Raw genomic sequence first — 24,719 nt, forward strand, 5'->3', positions numbered from 1 at the left:
AGCACAATGTTAAATAGGAGTGGTGATAAAGGGCATCCTTGTCTTGTTCCTGTTTTCAAGGGGAATGTTTTTAGCCTCTCTCCATTAACAATGATGGTGGGTGTTGGTTTTGCATAGATGTCCTTTATTATGTCGAGAAATTTCCCTTCTATACCTATTTTATTGAGAGCCTTGATCAGGAATGGGTGTTGGACTTTGTCAAATGCCTTTTCTGCATCAATTGAGATGATCATGTGATTCTTTTCTTTCCTTTTATTTAACTCTGATATTGACTATGTTCTCATTCACTCAGACTACAGGAAGTCAACTTAGATTTCTTCATCTCTGCTAACCACTCCAACTCTGCCAACACAATCAACAAGACCAGAATAGTTATTTCTGATGTTTCTTGTTTCTATTCCTTTATTTCAATTCACACTGAAAATTGCCATACCATTTACTGTGGCAAAAAATAGGAATGCAAGGCTAAAAGTGATCCATTTAAATGAGACTGAGGCCAGCTGATACCATTTTAAGAGGTGACTCTCTTTATGAGAAGAGCTGATCAGTGAGATACAGCCCCTTGGAGATAGTCTTTGATTTCTGGTTATGAAATCTGACCCATTATAGAATGCTTGTTGTTAGGTGCTGTCGAGTGAGTTCCAACTCATAGCAATCCTATGCATAATAAAAAGAAATTTGGCCAGGTCCTGTGCCATCCTCACAATTGTTGCTATGTTTAAGCCCATTGTGCAGTCACTGTGTCAGTCCATCTCACCAAGGGTCTTCTTCTTCTCTGCTGATTCGCCACTTTACCAAACATCATGTCCTTCTCCAGGCGCTGGTCCCTCCTGATAACATGTCTAAAGTAAGTGAGACAATGCCTTACCATTCTTGCTTCCAAGGAGCATTATGACTGTACTTCTTCCATCACAGATTTGTCCATTCTTCTGCTGGAGTCACTAAGGTGGTATTTTGTTTAGTTTATGGCAAACTACTCCATTGAAGTGACTAAATTAATCTCACTGGATGTCTCAAACTGACTTGAGTTTTCAGAATGCAGTCACCAGTCCTAATCTCAGCATTTGTTTAAAAAGATAATTCTAACTCTGTTCTCTGACTTTCTGTTTGAAATCTAAAATAACTGGGCTAGCAGAGTAACAATTAAAAAAAAAAAGAGTAAAGAAGGATGAGGAAAAACTCAACTGCATTTTTAAAAAAATTTCTTTTATGACAATCCACCAAATAAAAAAAAAAAAAAAGGAATCCTAATTTTCTATAGGCAGTGTTATAAAGACAAATGTTGTTACAGAGCACGTTATTTATCTTGCTATGGCTAGTAGCTCATAAGGGGCCAGTTACAAGTTTGTTAAATGAACTTGAAAATAATTATAACCCAGATTAGCAACTCCTTGATTCAGGATATTTAGTCATTTTAGGCATTTACCCCACAAATCCAATGAAGTTTCCAATAAATTTTCTGAATCTTTTCCAAAGTAAGCATTAAATTCTTTGGAAGGAAGTATAGACTCTAGTCCTGACTGTCAGTCATTGTCTTGTATTCTGACTGATTTTTGACAATCATTGCACGTTCCTGTCTCAATTTTCTCATACGTAAACTATAATAATCATATTTTCTCTGCCTGCTTCACAGATGTTGCAGTGATAAAATGAGATTCTGTATCTGTAAGTACTTTGAAACATCCAATGCAAGGTAATATAATTTCAAAATAATAATTCCATTTGGAGAATTGTTGCAATCATCTCAATAATGATACCATATAGGTACATATTCTGCAGAAATATTTTTTGACAAATAGTTTTACATACATTATTTCATTTATTTATGCATCTGAGTAACATTTATAGAGGCATGAAGTGAGGTAGAAAGAGTATACGGTTTGGGTACATCATCATCATAATCCTCAACATAGCAATACTTGAGGTTACATCCCAGCTCTGGCACTTAGTAGCAGTAGGACCATAGCCAAATTCCTTATTTTCTTACCATCAATATCTCCATATAAAAAATGGGTGCTTTTGACATTTATCTCACACATATGTTCTTCCTCCACTTTTATCTATTTTCCCCTTTTCCCTTGAAGCCAAGACATCAAAGTATCTCCCAGTATCCAATTTCTCTTTTGCCCTTTTAGTTTTAGGAGGAGAAATGGATGTCCAGCTAGTGACTACGTTCCTGGGACTCCCACAGCCTGATGTGCCTAAGTTCCTACCAATAGAATATAAACAGATGTGGTGTGTACAACTTCTCTGTCTCATATTTAAAAGGAAATATCTTGCCTCAGCTTCCTCCACTTCATATGTCCCACAGATAGCAATGCAGACATCATGATGTGGGTGACTCAGCTTCAACCAAGCAGACAAGGCCAACAGCCTGGCCTAAGGGATATCAGAGCAGAGCAGCCCTGTAGCTTCTGCCTACACGGAACCGTTATACAAGAGAGAAATAAACTTCTATTTTGTTGAAGTCCCTATATCTTAGTGTCCTTGTGATGCATTAGCTTAGCCTATATCTTAATTATATATCCTTCTTCCCCTTCATTATATCCTAACAGTATTTATTGGTTTCATATCTGGTGCCAGGCACTTAGGTATGGATTTAGTTACATAATGTATGTAAAGTGCTTAGCAGAGTGTTGGGGCAATGATGCTAAGTAAATGTTGTTCTTCCCCCACTAAATGCCAGGAACTGCAGGTGAAGGGGATGGGGGGAGCTATGATAATAAAAAACAAATGCTCTAGTTAGGTTTATCTTTATATTAATTCAGCCATATTGATTTCAATGAAAATAGCTTCATAAGAATAAGTAACATCTGGTTTTGGTAATGACTCCTCTCCAATGGTTAGCAAATTGCCTGGCCCATAGTAATAAAAAGTTACAATAGTATTTTAGTCTGGGGTCAACTGAGACTCAGGAAGATTAAGAGACTTTCCCTAGAACACTTAGCTAAGAAATGTTTGGGCCAGAATTTAAAAGCAGGCAGTCTTGCACTCTGAAACCACTGCAGTTTCTTATGTCTCCTGACTAGACTGTCTCTCTCGATCACAGGCCCAGAAAGATTTTTTTTTTTTTTTATTTAAACAAGCATGAATCTTTCTACAAGGCACCAAAAATGTTATTACAGATGGCAAGAACTCTATCACTGTAGCTCACTGGCAACATTTGAGAGTGTTAAGAATCAAAAAAAAAACGGTAAGGGATTTATAAATCAGGGACCCTCAAATTTCAGTGTGAATGATAATGTTAATTTGAAATAAGCGCCCCAGATAATTCTGATGCAGGTAGTTAAATCTTTGAGACATACTATAAGGACATTTTATAATTTATATGTAAGAATGAACAACATTTGAGTCCAATTTATAACACTGAAAACACTGAGTTGATCATGTGATATCTACCTATGTTGGGAAAGCTTCAGAATGAAAAGGGTTTGTAAAATCTTTTTCTGTGGTTATTGTACAAAGTTTCTCTGAATTATTTTCCAACAAAAAGAGTCCTAACTTCCCTTGTTGTTGGATGCTGTCAAGTCAGTTCCACCTCATAGCAACCGTATGCGCAACAAAAAGAAACACTTTCTGGTCCTGCGCCATCCTCACAATCATTGCTATGTTTGAGCCCATTCTTGCAGCCACTGTGTCAATCCATCTCATCTAGGGTCTTCCTCTTTTTCGCTGACCCTCTACCTTACCAAGCATAATGTCCTTCTCCAGGGACTCGTTCCTTCTGATAACATGTCCAAAGTACATGAAATGAAGTCTTATCATCCTTGCTTCCTAGGAGCACTCTGGTTGTACTTCTTCCAAGACAGATATGTTCGTACTTCTGGCAGTCCATGGTATATTCAATATTCTTTGCCAACACCATAATTCAAAGGCATCATTTCTTCTTCCCTTTTCGTTATTCATTGTCAGCTTTCACATATATATGAAGAAATTGAAAATATCATGGCTTAGGTCAGGTGCTTCTTAGTCCTCAAAGTGAGATGTTTGCTTTTCAACACTTTAAATGGGTCTTTTGTAGCAGATTTGCCTAATGCAAGATGTCATTTGATATCTTTACTGCTGCTTCAAAGGGCGTTGATTGTGGATTCAAGTAAAATGAAATCCTTGACAACGTCAATATTTTCTCTGGTTATCATGACCGTGCTTACTCATCCAATTGTGAGGATTTTTGTTTCTTTATGTTCAGGCATAATACCTACTGAAGATTGCAGTCTTTGATTTCATCAGTAAGTGCTTCAAGTCCTCTTCACTTACAGCAAGCAAAGTTGAGTCGTCGACATAATGCAGGTTGTTAATGAAACTTCCTCCAATTCTGATGCTGCGTTCTTCTTCATATAGTCCAGCTTCTCGGATTATTTGCTCAGCACACAGATTGAATAGGTATGGTGAAAGGATGCAACCCTTACGCACACCTTTCCTGATTTTGAACCATGAAGTATCCCCTTGTTCTGTTCATACAACTGCCCCTTGTTCTATGTACAGGTTCCACATGAGCACAATTAACTCTTCTGGAATTCCCATTCTTCACAATGTTATCCACAATTTGTTATTATCCACACAGTCGAATGTCTTTGCATAGTCAATAAAACACAGGTAAACATCTTTCTGGCATTTTCTGCTTTCAGCCATGATCTACCTGACATCAGCAATGATATTGCTCATTCCAAGTCCTCTTCTGAATCCAGCTTGAATTTCTGGCAGTTCCCTGTTGATATACTGCTGCGATCGCCTTTGAATGATTTTCAGCAGAATTTTATTTGCATGTGATATTAATTATATTGTTTGATAATTTCCACATTCTGTTTGGTCACCTTTCTTTGAAATGGGCACAAATATTTATCTCTTCCAGTTGGTTGGCCAGGTAGCTGTCTTCCAAATTTCTTGACATAGACAAGTGAACACCTCCAACACTGCATCCTTTTGTTGAAACATCTCAATTGATATTCCTTCAATTCCTGGAGCCTTGTTTTTCACCAATGCCTTCAATGCAGCTTGGACGTCTTCCTTCAATATCATTGGTCGTTGATCATATGCTACCTACTGAAATGGTTGAATGTCCATCAGTTCCTTTTTGGTACAGTGACTCTTTGTACTCATTCCATCATGCTTTTTATTCTTCCTACATCATTCAATATTTTGCCCATGGAATCCTTCAAAATTGCAACTCAAGGCTTGAATTTTTCTTCAGTTTTTTCAACTTGAGAAATGCCAAGTGTGTTTTTCCCTTTGGATTTTCTAACTCCAGGTCTTTGCACATTTCATTATAACATTTTACTTTGAATTCTTAAGGTGCCCTTTGAACTCTTCTGTTCAGCTCTTTTACTTCATCATTTCTTCCATTGATCTTAGTTACTCTAAATTCAAGAGCAAGTTTCAGAGTCTCTTCTGACATCTATGTTGGTCTTTTCTTTCTTTCTTGTCTTTTTAATGACCTTTTTCTTTCTTCACGTATGATGTCCTTGATGTCTTCCCAAAACTCGCCTTGTTTTTGGTCATTAGTGTTCAATGTGTCAAATCTATTCTTGAGATGGTATCCAAATTCAGGTGAGATGTACTCAAAGTTGTATTTTGGTTCTTGTGGATTTGTTTTAATTTTCTTCGGCTTCAACTTGAACTTGCATATGAGCAATTGATGGTCTGCTCCTTAGTTGGCCCTTGGCCTTGTTCTGACTGATGATATTGAGCTTTTCCATCATCTGTTTCCACAAATGTAGTTGATTTTATTCCAGTGTTCTCCATCTGGTCAGGTACATGTGTATAGTCACCATTTATGTTGTTGAAAAAAGGTATTTACAATGAAGAAGTCGCTGGCCTTGCAAAATTCTATCATGCGATCTGCTGTGTCATTTCTATCACCAAGGCCATATTTTCCAACTACAGAATTGCAGAAGTTGATAAAAATCTTTCAATTTCTTCATCTTTGGTATGAGTGGTTGGTTCATAAATTTGAATAACAGTTGTATTAACTGGTCTTTCTTGTAGGCATATAGGTATTATCCTATTACTGTCAGCGTTGTACTTCAGGATAGATCTTGACTTGTTCTTTTTGACAGTTAATCCAACACTATTCCTCTTCAATTTGCCATTGCCATCATAGAATACCATATGATTGTCTGATTCAAAATGGCCAATACCAGTCCATTTCAGCTCAATAGTGCCTACGATATTGATCTTTATGAGTTCCATTTCATTTTGATGACTTCCAATTTTCCTAGATTCATACTTCTTACATTGTTAATGGTTGTTTATAGCTGTTTCTTCTCATTTTGAGTTGTGCCACTTCATCAAATGAAGGTCCTGAAAGCTTTACTCCAACTACTTCATTAAGTTTGACTCTACTTTGAGGAGGCAGCACTTCCTCAGTCGTATTCTGAGTGCCCTCCAACCTGAGGTGCTCATCTTCCAGCGCTATATCAGACAATGTTCTGCTGCTATTTATAAAGTTCATTGGTCAGTTTTTTTCAGTAGACAACCAAGTCCTTCTTCCTAGTCTGTCAGAGTCTGGAAGCTCTCCTAATTCCTGTCCACCATGGTTGGCCCTGCTGGTATTTGAAATACTGCTGGCATATCTTCCAGCAACATAGCAGCACGCAAACCACCACAGTACGACAAACTGACAGAAACCAACTTCCTTTATGTACATGTATTTTCTCTCTTGTACTAATTTACAGTAATTTTAAACTTCCATTCAAATAATTCAACAATTATTATTGAGAACCTGCAAAAGGCAGAAATGGCTTAACTTATTTTAACAATCTAATTCCACAAATACACAACTAATAATTAGGAAAATTGTAATTACCAAGATTTTAATTGACTTCATATAGTGCTGATTTTTTTTCAAAGTTTTTAAAAGAATTTAAAGTTAAAAACATGGAGTGTATCTCAACAGTCCTTATCTTATTTACATTTACTACTGTCATATGTGTAGTTTTGTATTAAAGGTTTCATTTGAAGAAAGGTTATAAATGTCTGATTTAAAAGTTTGGTAATAGCCTGTTTTTTCAAAAGGCTTATATTGTGTGCATTGGTATTGCTGTAATCTCAATATTACTGCATGGGAATTTTAGAAGGAAAAATTACCACTAGGCCCCATGAAAGCAAGTTCTAGGGTCAGTTACTGTACTCCAACATTACACTGAGAGTGCAAATTAATCCCTAGTTCCTCTTAGAAGCAGCCCAAAGTACTAGAAATTTGAGAAGGGTGGATATTCAAAGTGTTCCTTGTGAGGAACTGGAAAGAATCTTTGGGATATTTGAGAGTGGATATATGGTGTTTTATTTGCTATTTTAGATCTATTCACATATCTTTTGCTTAAACTGTACCCTGATTTTTATCTGTGTAATAAATCTCACTCTCAATTCATATGATTTTGGTGGGATTAATTCTGTACCCAGCTCAGACTGCTTTTCGGAGGTAGATTGCCAGACCTTTCTTTCCAGACACCTCTGGGTGGACTCAAACCTTCAACATTTCTGTTAGCAGCTGAGTGCGTTAACTGTTTACACCACCCAGGGACTCCTTTCATTCTAAGGCAACCTTAATATTTTATGCCTCTCTTTTATTTTAATCATACATTGTTAAGTTTATGTATTAAGTCAGCAATAACTTATATGTTACATTTTCTAGGCTCAATTATGTGACATTTGTTTTGAAAGATCCAGAGTTTAGAAATTTTTGAAAGGAAATAAAGAATGTCTAACATCACTATTTTAAAACACTATAACTGAGGGAGTAAACAGATTCAATCTGTTTCTATAACTTGAAAAAACTTTTTCTTATAAATCAGAAAAAATTATAACAGAATGATATGAAATAAATATAGCATGAAAATAGATTAATAATATGAATATAAGCTACTATTTAGAGTTAAATCTTATTAGAGACAGATATTAGTTAAAAGTTTCAAAGTACTTAAGCAGAACACAACCGTGAAAATACTTGAATACCGATTAACGATCTCTCCTTTTTGCTTCATTTGCTATCTAGAACACAGTTTCAATATTAACTGAAAAATACAAACCAAATATAAGATTTGTATTTTTTGAACATTAACTCATAAGACAGCAATCTTATGTGATAGAGAGCCCACAATACATGTATTGTAAGCTGATACAAAGCTATCTCAAAGGAAGACACATCAGTTCTTGAAAATAATCTGTACAAATTATAAATTTAAAAGCAAAAATTTTAAATAATAGAAGTGTTTTGAAGTATAAACCGTTTACATAAAACACTGCTTCATAGTATCCTCTTCTACTTAATGCTTTAGAATTAAAGAACCTTAGCACTGAAATGGACCTCATGTAGCACTAGGTCAACATCTCAATTCATGAATGTACTCAATTACAATCTCCACTTAAATACCTTGATTTATGGAGAATTTATGCTGTGGTAAGAAAGCCCATTCCTTGTTAGAACAACATAGTTTCTAGACCATCCTTTCTATGACGTGCCAAAATCTGCCTCTCTGCGTTTTCTTCCCATGCCTTCATTGACGTGATAGCCTATGACACTGTCTTGTCTTTAAGCCTTCCTTGAAACTCTTCCCCCCAACCTCTGTCCTTTCCTTACAGAAAATAATTTCCAGAAATTTCACCACCCTAGTCAACTTTCTCTGGTGAAAAAATCCTGTTTTATAGTGACCTTATTAAAGTTCCTGCCCTAAAACACTATTTTTAACCTTTGGACTGTCCTCGTACTCGCATCTGAACATTAGAAGAGCATAGATACCATTCAAACCTCAGCCCAAGTTGTCCTATGTTTCCAACTTCCATTGTATAAAATGTGGTAACATTCCTAGGGGACTTCCAACTTTCTATCGTTTATATATACATATATATATATATATATATATATATATATTTATCTCTCAGTCTGGATTGTAAACTCCATAAGAACATTCAATCAGCATTTGTTATATTTAAAGGAAAAAAATCATCATTTTACATGCTATAATCAATTCATAAGCACCTGGGTCTGAGAATTAAGCTTTAATTAAAGCTTTGATGACTCAGAGATTTCGAAAATCTTTTACTCAAAAGGTTCTTACAAAATCATGGGAGTACTGACCTGTTTTAACTATATTTCTCCCTGTTTATTACTGTTATAAAGGAAAGTCAATACATATTTATCTTTTATTTGCTTAATTTTATTATTTTTTAAAACTTGATTTTATTTCTTTGAGTTTTCTAAATGTTTAATCACGTCATTTGCAAGTAATGATATTTTGCCATTTTCTGTTCAATATTCATACATCTCTCTTCCATCTCATGATATTTCTAAAATAATATTAAATAATAGTGTTTGCACGCATCTTTGCTGTTGTTGTTCTAAACTTATAATAGAAATGTTCTCTAAGTTTATCAAGTAGTAATATACTCGTACATGACTAAGAATACATTTGGTATAGTGAGAAGAGATATAATTTAAAAAAAAGATACAGTTCTCTTTAAATTCTAAGTTATTTGTAAATTAAAAAGAAAATCTTCAGGAAACTAAAATAAGAAGCAGGTACATACATTAGAAATCTCAGAAGCAAACTTTATGTTTCCGAATACTTACGTCATATATCATTTGCTCCAAAAATTTCATGAAACCTGCATAAATTGTTGAAGACTTTCTTTCTAACATGTGGGAAATGATAGGCTTGATCATGTCTATTATTTGGAAATAGAAATAGTTTATGTCTTTTGAGTTTATTTTTATTCAGGGTTTTTGTATATAACTATTTTACATGAATAACCCTACCAAATTCTCCCAATAACCTTTAAGGTTATTATCATCATCTACAGATGAGGAATCTGAGTATAGAGAGTTTGGGAAACTTACACAATGTCAACTTTCTATTAAGATTAGAAGCCAGATTTAAAAATTAGACTCTCCACAAACTTAAGAACCACATTATCAAAGGTTAATATAATCTCTGAAAAGTGAAACATAAAATTAATTGCACTTCATTAGATCATAACTAGTATGTACACTGATGCATATCACAAATAGCTTGAATTGCTAGAATATGGAGGTGTTAAAATTTTATTTCTGGAATGCAAAGCTGATAAGAAAGGAACAGCTTAAAGAAGTTGATATGGTGGTAAATATCCAGCAATAACATGTTTTTTGTAATTCTGCTTATGAGAATAGAATGATTTCAAAATACTAATCAAAAAAATTAATGTTAATTAATGTAAATGGTAATCTTACAAGTTGATACATGCTTAAATTGAGATGCCTTAAGCAAACAGTGACCCCCCAATATGCAGTGTAAAAAATGAAAACCAAAATATAATTACTTGTTTATATGTGAGGATATAATCTATAGCAAAGAAGTATGTTTTAGGTTTTCATAGTTTGAAAAGGTAACATTACTATTATTCAGTTATTTTGTATTATGATTCTGTACTCAAAAGTAATCTTCAGATGATTATTTTATTTTTTTTAAGTAGAATTTCCAGTGAAGGAGAGAATGCATAAGCTTACTAAAATAGATATTCTGGCTTATTTGGCACATATTTTTTTTGTGTTAGTTAAGAAAATTTCACCTGATTTATATAAAAGTATCTCAAAAATACGGCAGAGAACTTGAGTCCCTCAGGACCTGTTCAACCCTTGGTTTAGAAATAGCAAAGTTGAGGACTGAACGTGGTGACTTCATCTAGGTACAAACTTTCTGTGAGGTTCCTTCTGAATGTTTTTTCTGCAGACACTTTAATTGTAAGAAGAGTAGCTGACTGGCCTGCATCTTCCACCTAAACGGCATGGTTGGGACAATTTCTTGCATTTTTGGTAGGATTATAAACTGCCTAAATTTTTCTGGAAAACAATTTAGAAATATGTATGAAGAATCTCAAAAAAGTCCATGCCTTCTGACCTAGTAATTTCTCTTCTGGGAATCTAGTATAGAAACTAATCAGAGATGCAGCCAAATATTTATATACACACGTATTTATCACAATGATATTTGTAAATGCCAGAAAAGTGGGGGAGGGGGAAAGCCTGAATATCCACTACTATAGATGTGGAATAAATATTATGTAATTATTGAAAATCATGATGTTGAAGAATATTTACTAACATAAAACACTTAAAATATAGCTGGTTAAAAATTGGATGGAAAGTGAGATATACTCTTGGCTATTTCATTAAAAACTAGAAAATACTAGGAAAAAAAAGCTTAAATACATGTTTTTTAACACAATTTAAAAAAAGATTTTAAGTGTAGATTTTAATGGTGTTTATACTTTATTGTAAATATATTCATTACTTAGATGTATTTTTTTCTTAAGAAAGCTTGGAATAATTTATTTTCCTGGTTAGATCCTAATTTTTCCCATGGCATCTGCTCATTTGGCTTACATTTCTGCCACTGAACCAATGACTGAAATCCTCCCCAGCTGTGATTTATGATCTGTTTATACACAATCTGCCAGACCACACTGCAATAAAGCCTGCAAGATTCCCAGAGAGGAGAAAACTGAGATTATATAGCCTCACTCAGACTTCCCATGTTATATACACTGTGTAAATCTTAACAAACTAGAAATTTGACCTTGAATTTAAAAGGCACAGAATAGCTATAAAACTAACCCATATCTGGGGTTTTTGAAACAAACTTTATTGTTTAGTGCTTGATTTTAATGTTTAATATCTTGTTGGTTGAGTCAAATTTAAAATATGTACTATATATCATTCCAATACATAGCAGATTCTTTTACCATCAAGTGTTAGCTTCCTGAAAACATGAGCATCTGTAATTGAAGAATATAAGAAGGGATGTGAAAAAAAAATTGTTTTCTAAAGTATGTTTTCCATTATTTCTGAAAATGTATGCATATGGATTAAAAATAAAAAAGATAAACCAAAATGAAACTAGTTTTTATAAGCTAGTAAAATTTTTTATAATTACATTAAAAAAATTTATTAAACAGGGAAATGACTACTTAATGTAATGAATGTAACCTTCTTTTTAAAAAAATAAAATAAAATATTGGGGAGTGCAGGCAAGATCTTATTGCGGTTTCAAGATGTTTTCCATGACAGCTCTAACTCTTTAAGAGGATGTTTTCAACATTTTCACATAGGAGTGGATTGTCTGGTAATTAACATATGTTGCTTATTTAAATAATGCATTTTTTTTTCCTTTAATTGTCTGTTTGAGAGCTCAAATAACTAACCTATGCACATACAACATGTTTCTATGTTACGCCAGGACATAATTGCTCTGAGCAGTATTACCATCTACATTCATGAAATAGTTCCCTTGACTAAAAAGGGAAGTTTAATCTATTAAAACCAGATATGCACCTTTATTTGTCATGACATCAGTGTAAAAAATAACACATAGTGCTCAGTTAATACACAATAGAGATCAGTCAGAAGTGATTTTACACAATTTAAATTTACTTTTCAATGACTATTACTTGATTACTCTCACCACTGTGGCTTATAAATATTCTGTAAATTATAAAAATCTAGTAGTATTTGGTAAAATTCTATTTTTCCTGTCTTCTGAAATATGAACTATGAAATACAGTAATTATAAAGAATGTTTTAAATGGAAACTAAGGAAAAAATAATGGTCTAGCAGAGGTGGTGTTACTGGAACTATCAGTTAAAATTTGCTGAGCATTTTCTATGTGCCATGTAACTGCTAAATGATCTAAATAAGTTATTTCTCACTAGATTCTTGATTTTCACCAGATAACCTTGAGGCTGGGACAATTGTTTACTCAGATGAAGAAAGTTGAGGAAGAAACTTGATCAAAGTCACCAGCAAGTAAATGGCATAACTGAGATTAGAATCCACCTCTACCAACTTCCAGAACAGTGAGGAGAAATAGACCCTAACAAACAGGTCAAGACACAAAGTATAAATACATTTACAATGAAAGATATTCCCAGAAATATATTTTTCAGTGACCTCATCATAGAAATAAGGAAACTGAGACTGAGTGTAAGAGTTGATTGAGTTAAGGCTTGGTCTCTCAGGCTCTGAAAAGACACCATCATATCTATTTAAATCTATGAAAATCTAGAAAATGAGAGAATAAGTAATTTCTCTAACATCACACAGAATGCTGCCTCAGTGGGAAAACTATTCCATGGCAATTCCTCAATCAACTTTTGGTGATGCAAGTTGGAATTAAAAAATAATGAAGTCACAGATTTTTTAACATTTATTTTTGTTTCATTCTTTTTTTATTTAAGAATGCTGATAAAAGATCAACTGATTTTTTTAGATCAGTACAGAAGGATGTAAATTATCTACTCATTGAGAGTCTAATTTTATCCGTAACAACCATATTAGCCCCAAATGCTGGGATTATTTTGAAGCAAATCCCAGATATCATATCATTTTCTAAGTAAATATAAGACAAAAATTTAAAGCAGAAAAAATGTGGAGGATTATTTTTGAAATGTAACGGAAGAATAACGAACAGTAGAGAACTGGAAGAAAATTTCTAATGATATGCTTTATAAGTAGGTAAAAACTGTGAATGGTGACTTTATTTTTCAAGCAGGAAATCCACAGAAAAATTAGAACAGAACTTTGGAAAAATAAAGGGAAACGAGTTGGTAAGTTTTAGAAGAATTTAGCAAATAACTGTGGAGGGCAATACCAGAGAGAAGTTGTAGTGTTTGTGCTTCTCAAGTACAATAAGTACTGAGTAGAGATAAATGGTTCTGTGAAATACTACTAATGAAACATGCATGAACTTCCCTACGGGAAAAATAGTCTTATTATTTTAAGAAAATAAATGAAACCAAGTGCTTGTTTAGTACTCAAAAATATTTTAAAATAGTATTTCTAAAACATTACGTTGCTTAGAATTAACTAATGAGAAATAAAATATTGAAAAGGTTATAGCTAACCTTTACATGGAGCCCTACGGTGTATAAAATGTACAAACTATAATAAACATTTCTTGTTTTGTGCTCATAACTATCTTGTGAGTTACGGTGGGATAGATCTAATTATCCCTGTTTCACAGATGAGATCATGTTTCAGAGATGATAAATGACTGGACTGAGGTCACACTGGTGGTAAAGGACATATCAAGACTGGAACCCAGCTGACGTAGCTATATAGCCCTCTTAGAGCAGGCGATATGCTTTAAGTTTAAATGAAGATGGAGAGACATTAATCCACATAAGCTCAAAACTCAATGCAAAAGGAAGTTATAAAGAACAAAACTACAAATATTAATCTATCATTCAATAGATTAAAATATTTAAAATTATAAAACAGATGTGTTCCTGAGAAATTATAAGTAAAGCTAAAATCCATACATGAAACTTTAGTATAAAATTGATTTATATGAAGAAAGGCATAAGGATGTCTCAGAGGAAGCAAGAGGACCAGATACTTCATCTTCACTCCCTGCTCTACCTCTTCCTAATGCCTCCCCATCTCTGTCCTGCTCCCAAACTTCCCACCTTTACTCTAGCCTGACATTCTCTAAATGTAAGACATTTATGCAGAACTCAGGGTAAGATCGGAAATTACATTCCTTGAACATATGAATCTGTGACATGAGAATTGTATCATTTGATGTAAGAGCTTTACATTTCTGCATAGAATTAATTGGGATATTTCATCAAGAAATATGAGTCACAGAGCATGCTATAGGATTCTAACAGCATTATATCTTTTAAGAATGTCCGTTTAGCTTAGAAATTCTCAATAAAATTGTACAAGCACACTGTTTCCAACCAATTCAAAGACAGATACATGACACTGCAAGCAAAAACAAGATTTCTATAACTTTAAAGATTGACCTTCTCTTTAACAAAGGCTATTGTTTTAATTTAAAAAAATAAAAACAATTTTTGTGTGTGTGTGTGAAACAGATTTATTTATAATACCTACTATATAAAAATGTTAATTGGTGGTCAAATTGAGATCAATAGAATAAATTAGAATCAGTAATATAAAATGATGTGTTATCTGTAAAGAAAAAAATCAATTGTAAGAATTTCCTTAAGAGATTAGGTTATAACTCAAATTTATGTTGCTATGAGTCAGAATTGACTCAATGGCAATGGATTTTTTTTTTTAAATTATCAATTAAACAAGCCTTTGATTAAGTGAAACATAGTTAAGCTAATTCTATGTTTATTAAATACAGTAGTCAGATAGAAGTCTAGAAAAAAAAAAAGAATGTGTCATCCCCATCCAGAATAAAGGATTACCTGATGCATTTATTAATTCAAATATTCACCAATTCAATAAATATATACTGAGCTTTTTTATGTATCATGGATTGTGAAACTCTTGGGAATTCCATAGAAAACAAAATACAGTCTCTGACCTTTTACACACCAGTGTATCATTGCTAATGTCAGATGGATCTTCAATGAAAGCAGAGAATTCAAGAAAGACGTTTACCTGTGTTTTATTGACTACGTAAAAGCATTTGACTGTGTGGGTCATAGCAAATTATGGATAACATTGTGAAGAATGACTTCCAGAACACTTAATTGTGCTCATGAGGAACTTGTACATAGACCAAGAGGCAGTCATTTGAAGAGAACAAGGGGGCACTGCATGGTTTAAAGTCAAGAATGGTGTGCATCAGCACTGTATCCTTTCACCATACCTATTCAATCTGTATGCCGAGCAAATAATCCAAGAAGCTGGATGATATGAAGAAAAACGGGGCATCAGGATGGGAGGAAGATTCATTAACACCTGTGTTATGCAGATGACACAACCTTGCCTGCTAAAGTGAAGAGGACTTGAAGCACTTACTGATAAAGATTAAAGACTACAGCCATCAGTATGGGTTACACCTCAACATAAAGAAAGCAAAAATCTTCACAACTGGACCAATAAGCAACATCATGACAAACGGAGAAAAGACTGAAGTTGGTAAAGATTTCAGTTTATTTGGATCCACAATCAACACCCATGAAAGTAGCAGTCAAGAAATGAAATGACTCATTGCAGCGGGGAAATCTGCTGCAAAAGACCTCTTTAGTTTGTGAAAGAGCAAAAGTGTCACCTTGAGGACTAAGGTGTGCTTGATCCAAGCCATGGTATTTTCAATAGCCTCATATGCATGCGAAAGCTGGACAACGAATAAGGAAGACTGATGAAGAATTGATGCCTTTGAACTATGGTGTTGGTGAAGAATACTGAGTATACCATGGACTGCCAGAAGAACGAACAAACCTGTCTTGGAAGAAGTACTGCCAGAATACCCCTTAGAAGGGAGAATGGTGAGACTTCATCTCATGTACTTCGGACATGTTGCCAGGAGGGACCAGTTCCTAGAGAAGGACATCATGCTTGGCAGAGGGTCATCAAAAAAGAGGAAGACCTTTCAGATGGATTAACACAGTGGCTGCATCAATGGGCTCAAACATAGCAAGGACTGTGAACATAGGGCAGGACCAGGCGGTGTTTCGTTATGTTGTATGGAGGGTCACTATAAGTTGGAACCAACTCAGCAGCATCTAACATTATTATATAATATTAAATTTTCTGTAAGTACTCAAGCTCCCTTCTTGATGTTCTTAAACTTCAGTGAACTTATCTTCTATACTTAGATAAATAATACTGATTTTTCCAAGAAGGTAACCTATTCACCAACATGGGGGTTCTGGGGAAACGGCCACAAGTGACTAGCTTGCAAGGACTTTACTATTCTCACAATAAATTGGTAAATTGTCTTTGTGATTTATAAATCACTCTCGTTTAGATTTGGTGAGTAGAAATCAATCTGAGTCAGTCTCCTGAAGCTTGATAACTCCCTGAGCTAACTGACAACATTGAATTTCTGAAAATACAAAGCTGACAATTGGGCTCTGCATTTGCCTCTCAAGTCCAGACACCAGGATGGGCTTTGGCAGCAGGTCTCATTGACTTTGTGATATCCTTTGCCCCTTTGTACTCATGTGCCTACTTCCATCACTCTCTCGAGACCATGAACTACTCTAGAATATGGATCATATGTCTTAGTCATCTCTTATAGCTCCTACAAATGCGTTTTTTCTTTCTCCTTCCACTGCCTAAGCTAGTCCCCTCTTTGTCTCTCTCCTGTGCCTCTCACACAGACACCCTTCCACTGCCACCAGTGATATACTGAGAATGTCCACAGGCCTTGTTACACCTGCTTAAACCACTTCATTTGTTTCTATAGTATATAGGATACATTCCAATCTCCTACTCATTCTTTACTTTGCAATCTTTACTAATGGCCCTAATTTCAAGTAGGTCCTCCTTGCTATTCTTCCTCATAGTCCCCTGTATTTTTATCACCCATTAGCCAAATTTGTGGTTATAATTGTATGTGTGTGTTTGAGTCTATTTTATTATATTTTTAGGGTGATTTTAAAAATATTTAAATATTTAACCAATTTTGGGCACAAAACAGTTAGAATTGATATTTCAGTTGCTGGGAGGAAGTCCTGGGGGAGAGGTTGGGTGACCAGAGAATTGTGGTTTTACTCAGAAGACCTAAGCAGTGGCTATTTGCCAAAAGTTTGGAAATATTTCAAAATTCTAACAGTGGAATGTCCTAGCTTGTCTTACTCCCTAGCTAGAACGTATGCTACATGAGAGTAATGAAGCATTTCTGTTTCATGGGACATCATGTACCCTCAACTTAGACAATGTCTGTCTGAAGCAGAGTTGGAACTCAATACATATTTATATTATTGATTTAAATATAGTTAGAAGCCCTTCATAATCTGGTCTCTGATTCTCCTGTTTCAAGCATATTAGTTACCAACTAGTTCTTCACTCTTCAACAAGATAAAAAAAAAAGAAAGAAGAAGTAATTCCTTTCAGAAGCCTGTATCATAACTATTTGCCCTTATCCATGTTGTTGTTGACTGGCTGAACTGTCCCTCTGCAACTGGCTAACAATTACCCATTCTTTAAAACTCAGGTCAGGCACCATCTTATCCAGTAAATGTTTCTGACACTTGGACCCCATCTCTTAAAACAGCAGACAGTCAGGCTTAAGTGTTCTCTTTTAATTTTCTGTAGCAACCTCACAAACACAGCACTTTCCACATTATTTTTATTTATTTATTTATTGTACTTTAAGTGAAAGTTTACAATTCAAGTTAGTCTCTCATACAAAAATTTATACATACATTTGTTATGTGACCCTAATTGCTCTCCCTATACTGTGACAGCACCCACATTATTTTTAATTCAACTGTTCAATTATCTGATTTCTTTACTGTGATCTCCTGAAGGGTATGAACCATTGTTCATATACCCTTGTATACTCAGGTCCTAGCTCAAGACTTGGTGTATACATACAGTTGGAATAAATAATTGATTCAATCAGTGAATAATTGCCACTTACAACAATATTATATGGACTTCTACTCACAAAGAGGTTAGAATAATTAGTAGTGTATTTCTATGAATTTAGGCATGATGGAAAGCAGCAAAGGAGATGAATGAAATGGGAAGCAAGACAATATGTTTCCATATTTCTAAACTAAACATGGCAAACATATTAAGTGAAGGTCGAATTTATTCCAGATGAGTTTTGTTTGAACCATGCTGTGTTTTAAGCCCGTTAGAATTCAAACATCTTCAAGAAAGCATGGATCTTTAGTTAATCAAAGCATCCGTGATTTCTTACTGTCTCATTTATATTATCTGTCATTGAATCAAAGCTTTTAATTTGCAATCCCTGTAACAGTAAATAAATATTTTAAAAAATCCGTTGCCGTCGAGTTGATTCCAACTCACAGGGATCCTACAGGACAGAGTAGGACTGCCTCACAGGGTTTTCAAGGAGCGGCTGGTGGATTCGAACTGCCGATCTTTTGGTTAGCAGCCCAGCTCTTAACTACTATGCCACCAGGGCCTCAAATGAATATTATGAGATATAAAAAACATTCATTATTCAAATGTTGCTAAGAGAAGCAATATGATAGATTAAAAACTCTGATATTTAGTCTGATATTTTAATAGATAACTTAGCCTCAATGTACTTGGAAAATATTCCAGTTATACTTCTTTTTTTTAAATTGTACTTCAGGTGAAGAACACTTCTGTTTTTGAGTATCCCTTTCTTGAAGAAAGAAGCTATGTTGAAATATTAAGTTTGCATAAACTGTAAGAGAACACTAGTTAAACCCGCCTTAACTCAGAGACTGGAACAGAACTTCTTTGTCTGATCTGTACCATGTGTCTGTATACCAATAATAAAATAAATGCTATCAATCCTCTTAGCCTATTAGAAACCAATTTGTTGAGTTTTAAATAAGTGAATTATTTCAAAATGCAAATGCTAACTGCTTCGTTAGGTTTAAAGTAGATCAATTCAGTCATATGAGTCACCAAAACAGAAAAAAAAAAAAAGTGCCCATATTTTAATTGTAATCAGTGTTGGGTTGCAGTGTTAAACAATTAGAGATCATTATACCATCCTGAAATATCAGTGGGAGAGTGTCAAAAATGATGAGTCTTCCATGTTTACAAAAGGCTCTGCCTGTGGCATGCTGTGTGCTTTTGTGAATCATTTATCTTGTAGCTTAAATCTGTCCCAGTATGAAATATTACAAATGTGTTGTTGCATGACAGAATAATGAAATACCAAAAAAGGCTGTATGTAATGACTTCTCCATAAACACTTTTCCAGAAAAAGTAAAAGTAATGCACACATATTAGAAACCATGTTTTCATTTTTGCTTTTGTTTCATTTCTCATTACTTCATTCTTTCATATAAACTTCTTAAGGGGGGACTAATAATTTTACAGTGAAATTTTCCTTATAACATTTTCTCCCTGTATATAAATATTCAGGCTCATTCAAGGAGTTATTTTGTACCTTTTAAACACCAGTAGGAGAATAGAGTAGAAAATTAATTTCCTAGCATTTGTAGTGAATTGAAACTTTCAAAGTGCCCTTGGAAGGACTTGTGACACTTTAATAAGAGAGGTGACAAAAGTAAAGATGACCATCAAGCATATTCTGATGTATTCAAAAAAAAGAAAAGGGAGGAAAGTAAAGAGAAAAAATGTAGCATTCATTGGTATACAACTTATCTTACTTTTTGCAGGAACATTAAAGATTCAGAATTGATTCATGCTAAATTTATAGTCATTTTTGGAATTCTATGAAATTACATGAATCTATGTAATTCTATGGGCAGACTCTTGAATTTCAGGAAGTTTGGTTGTATTCGCCTATGCTTTTCTTCCCTAGCTACCAGTAGACAGTCCTTGAATTTAAAAGTAGATTTCACATATTTTTTGAACTTTGTAGGTCCTTGGAGACCATGGAATCAAGGGCTTTCATTTTACAGATCAAGTAAACAATGCCTAGAAAGCTTAAACAACTTGCTCAAGGTCACAGAGCCAATTAGAGACAGATTAAGTACTAGAATCCAGACCTTTGGGCTCCTACTTCAGTTTATATTCCACTAGTCTACAATAACTGTCTAACTTCAGTCAGTACATTATTGTTGCCATCATTGACTTTATGACTTTCAACCTTACTTCAAAATAATCTTCAGTGACCTTGTGTTAACTGGTATTAAAAAGCCTATTGGGGCAACTGCTGGACCAGTAGTCTTCGTAAGATGAGGCAAAAAATACAAACAAACATGAATGGGAAAATGATACAGTGAAATGTCATAAAAACTGTTTAAATAAAACGTAAAATGCATAGCCTGATGTCCCTGTACCATATTTTCCAAAGTTTTATTTTGAACTATTAAGCATAACGTATTTCCTATAAATACTTTATAAAACAGAAGAAGGGAGAAATATGAAGCATCAGCATTGACATCCACTACACAATGAATGCAAAAGTCATTTTGCCATGTGAACCTAATAGTTCACTTGAAAGTTATTTTGAAAATTCAGCTAATCACATTCCAGAGCATATTACAGATATTTTCTTGGAAAATGAAAGGCAATAATTTTGTTGAGAGTGACAAGATACAACAATAACGACAGAATGATAAATATGATTAATATATGCAAGATACACTATACACATATATGAATTGCAGCTTTATAAATTACAGCTTGTACGAAAGAGCCTGACGCCCTTTTTGATGCTGGCTTGCTGGCAACTTTCAAGCCCCACCGCTCTGCCTTCCCCTCCTGGTCGCTATCTGGGCAAGCTAAGAAAGCCTTAGTGATCCCTCCTTTGGTGCCAGTGGGAAGTTCAAGTCACACAAATCCCAACCTGCATGTAGGAATCTTCACCCTATAACCAACCCTCAGTCACAATAAAATCCCAAAGCCGGTCTCCTGTCCCTGATCTCTCATGCCTTTTTAGACCTGCATAGGAGCCTACCCTGCTCTCCTCAGAAAGCTTCATTATATGACTAATAAAATTTTTTATAATTTCTTGATGCGTGTGTGGTATCATTAATCTTGAAATCCAAAGCATACTTTGGTGAGGGGAGCAGAGTCTAGCTTCTATAGGGTGATCACAATAATTGATGCAGGGTGTTTAGGCAATGACTACCACCACCAAGGATCTTCCTTCTCTTGCTTTGGTTTGGTAACTGGCTCTGCTGCTTACTGGTTATCATGCTGTTTGAACTGTGTTACCTTGTAGCAAGTTTGCACCTTGAGCTATGCTGCTTCATGCTGCACTTGCAGAGTTCTACCGAGCCCCATCATAGATTTAATTGACCTATGTCAGAAGTTTTGATAATTGGCATTTAGGGACAAAAGTATGGAGCTGGGACCCTCCTTAAAGTGTCTCTGGGTTGTGTGTCTTGGCCTGGACATATCTGTGTGTCTCAGATTAAATGGTGTGTCTCATTTTTAACATAAACCACTATTGTTGCTACGTTCAGAGGAATGAGTATTACCCCGCGTCCACCTATTGTATGTCTCAACTTGACATTGGTCCATATTCTATAAAGTGCTCTGAGAAAATGTTGATATCCTGTGCAATATATGGGCACACTGGTTTGTTGCTGGTGTAGAAGAGCAATTACTATGTGCCATGCTAGGGTCCACATTTCTTAAAGCAAATGACTCACTAGAACCTTACAAAATGTCTTTGCTATTGTTGTTGCCTAGGTTTCTGTTGTAGCAAAGATCCTGATCCCCACCATTACAGGAGAAAACACATATGGCACCCTTTTCCACAACTAAGGGGTTAATTAAACCCAATTTAAGCCCAGGGTCCTTAAACTCTATAAATCAATCACTGTCATGGGAGAGGGTCTTCCCTTGTTACTAATTTGAAACTCTCTAGCAGAAGAAACTTATACATATGAATAAGGTTAAGAGACCTCTCCCACCCCAAATATATCGAATAACCACTACTCCCCCCTCCCCCCAAAAAAAAATCCTGGCTTTGGGGTTGGAAACAAAAAACTGAAATGGCAACTCATAAATTGACCTAATTGGAAATCCAAAATTTACTAAAATAATTTATAAAATAAAAAGATAAATGGGTTCTGATTGGCTTTTGCACCTCTACAACTTTGGTAATTCAACAGCCAAACCATTGCACACAATCCTTGCAAGCAAGATCTTAATTACACCCAACTTTCTCCAGGAACATTGGTATGACATTACATTGATGACATCCTCCCACAAGGAGATTCGTTTGACACACTCATTTAAGATATGCAACTATTCACTAAGGAGCTCACAAAATGGGGACATTCCACAGCCCTACAAATAGTATAAGGCCCCAGCACCTCAGCTAAATCCCTGGGAATTATTTGGTCAATCAAAGGCTGCTCCATTTCTGACATTTGTCAAGAATCAAGTATTGTTCCTCCTAGCACCCGCAATGCTAAAATTAGCTCAACGTCTTTGTGATGGTTAAGATTGTCAACTTGGCTGAGTCATGAGATTTGATATAATGTGATCACCTCCATGATGGGGTCTGCTGTGAGTAAATAATCAGTTTAAAAGGAATTTCCTTGGGTGTGTGGCCTGCATTGAATATAAGTGGACATTCTGGCTAGGCTCCTGGGCTTTTGCTCATTCTGGATCCTGCAGCTGGCTCTTGTTCATCTGACCTCCGATTCTTGGGACTTGAGCTAGCAGCTTACCTGTGACTTTGCCTGACAATATTGGGATTCATCAGTCTTTGCAGCCTGTGAGCAAGAGCCCTACCAATTGTCTGGCTGTCTGGTCCAGCCAATGGCAGCAACAAAAATTCCTTAGCCAAGGTTTTCCTTTTTGAGCAAAACTCCCTAGGAATATCTTGATATAAATCTCTTTGATATAAATCAATCCTACATGTCTCTACACATGCTAAAGTCACAATGCAACATCTCATCAAGATACTCCTTATCCCCTTCAGAGTTCCAGATATTACTGATAGTGACCAAGGCACTCATTTCACTTATCAGAATACACAATGCTGGGCTCTTGAACAAGGCGTTCAATGGCATTTTCACCTCCTTTCCTCATAAAGCGCCATAATGGCATACTTAAACAAGTTCAAATTCAATTAAATGAAACATGGCACATTTCAGTCATCAATAAACCATCAGGAGTGAATTGTAATAAGGGTCAGACTTCATTTTTGATGTTTGCCTGCTGACAGCTCTCACATCCCAACTCTCCCCTGCCCCTTCTGCCCCATATCTGGGCAAGCTGATAAGAAAGCCTGAGTGCTCCTTCCTTTGGTGTCAGTGGCGAGTTCAAGCCATACAACTCTGATCTGTATGTGGAAATCCTCACCCCAGCACCCCCTCCTCAGTCACAATAAAATCCAAAGCCAGTCTTTTTTTCTTGCTTTCTCATGCCACTTTGGACCTGTTTGGAAGCCTGGCCTGCTCTCCCCAGAAAGCCTCATTAAGTCATTAATAAACATTTTCATACCCTCTTGGTGCATGTTTGGCATCAAAAATCCCAAGATTCAAACCATATTTGGGTAAATAGAGTCTATCCTGTCTCTATGGGGTTGCCGCAACGTGGCTTTAGATCTAATGGTAAAATAGTATCCGAAGAATTAAATAATGTAATTATAAATGTATATGATGATCATACTTCCCTTGTTCTAATATGAAAAAAGTAAGGATTTTTTCCTTATGGGAACAAAAACAATATACAAACTCCTGCTTATTCCATTAAATAATAAAAGACCTCACTCTTCTTCTCAATTGCACAAAATCTAAGAAATAATAATATGAGATAGTAAATGCAAATTCCAAATAAATACAAATTTTGTGAACATCATTTGTCATTGCTAGATAAGTAAATTCAGAATTTATTTTTCTTTATTTTTTCCCATACAAAAAATTATACATAGATTGTTGTTACTCTAATTGCTCTCCCCATACTGTGACAGCACACTCCTTTCCACCCCTGATTCCCCATGTCCATTCAACCAGTTCCTAACCCTCTCTGCCTTCTCATCTCACCTCCAGACAGAAGCTGCCCATTTAATCTCTTGGATCTACTTGGGCTAAGAGGCACATGCCTCACGAGTATCACTTTATGTCCCACAGTCCAGTCCAATCCCTGTCTGAAGAGTTGGCCTTGGAGATTGTTTCAGTTCTGGACTGACAGAGAATCCAGGAGCCATGCTTTCCAGGCTTCCTCCAGTCTCAGTCAGACCATTAAGTCTGGTCTTCTTACTAGAATTTGATTTCTGCACCCCACCTTTCTCCTGCTCCATCCAGGACTCTCTGTTGTGTTCCCTGTCAGGGCAGTCATTGGTGGTAGCCGGGCACCATCTAGTTCTTCTGGTCTCAGGCTGATGAAGTCTCTAGTTTATGTGGCCCTTTCTGTCTCTTGGGCTAATGC

At 35.3% G+C, this 24,719-nt stretch overlaps 1 protein-coding gene across 2 annotated transcripts in view; it reads right to left on the reverse strand.

The window, feature by feature from the left end:
* CSMD3 (CUB and Sushi multiple domains 3) overlaps positions 1–24,719 on the reverse strand; it is a 1,379,111-nt gene that overhangs the window by 217,008 nt on the left and 1,137,384 nt on the right. The window lies entirely within an intron of this gene.

Source organism: Trichechus manatus, unplaced genomic scaffold, assembly GCF_000243295.1.
Source record: "Trichechus manatus latirostris isolate Lorelei unplaced genomic scaffold, TriManLat1.0 scaffold00022, whole genome shotgun sequence".
In the NCBI taxonomy this organism is placed as follows: Eukaryota; Metazoa; Chordata; class Mammalia; order Sirenia; family Trichechidae; genus Trichechus; species Trichechus manatus.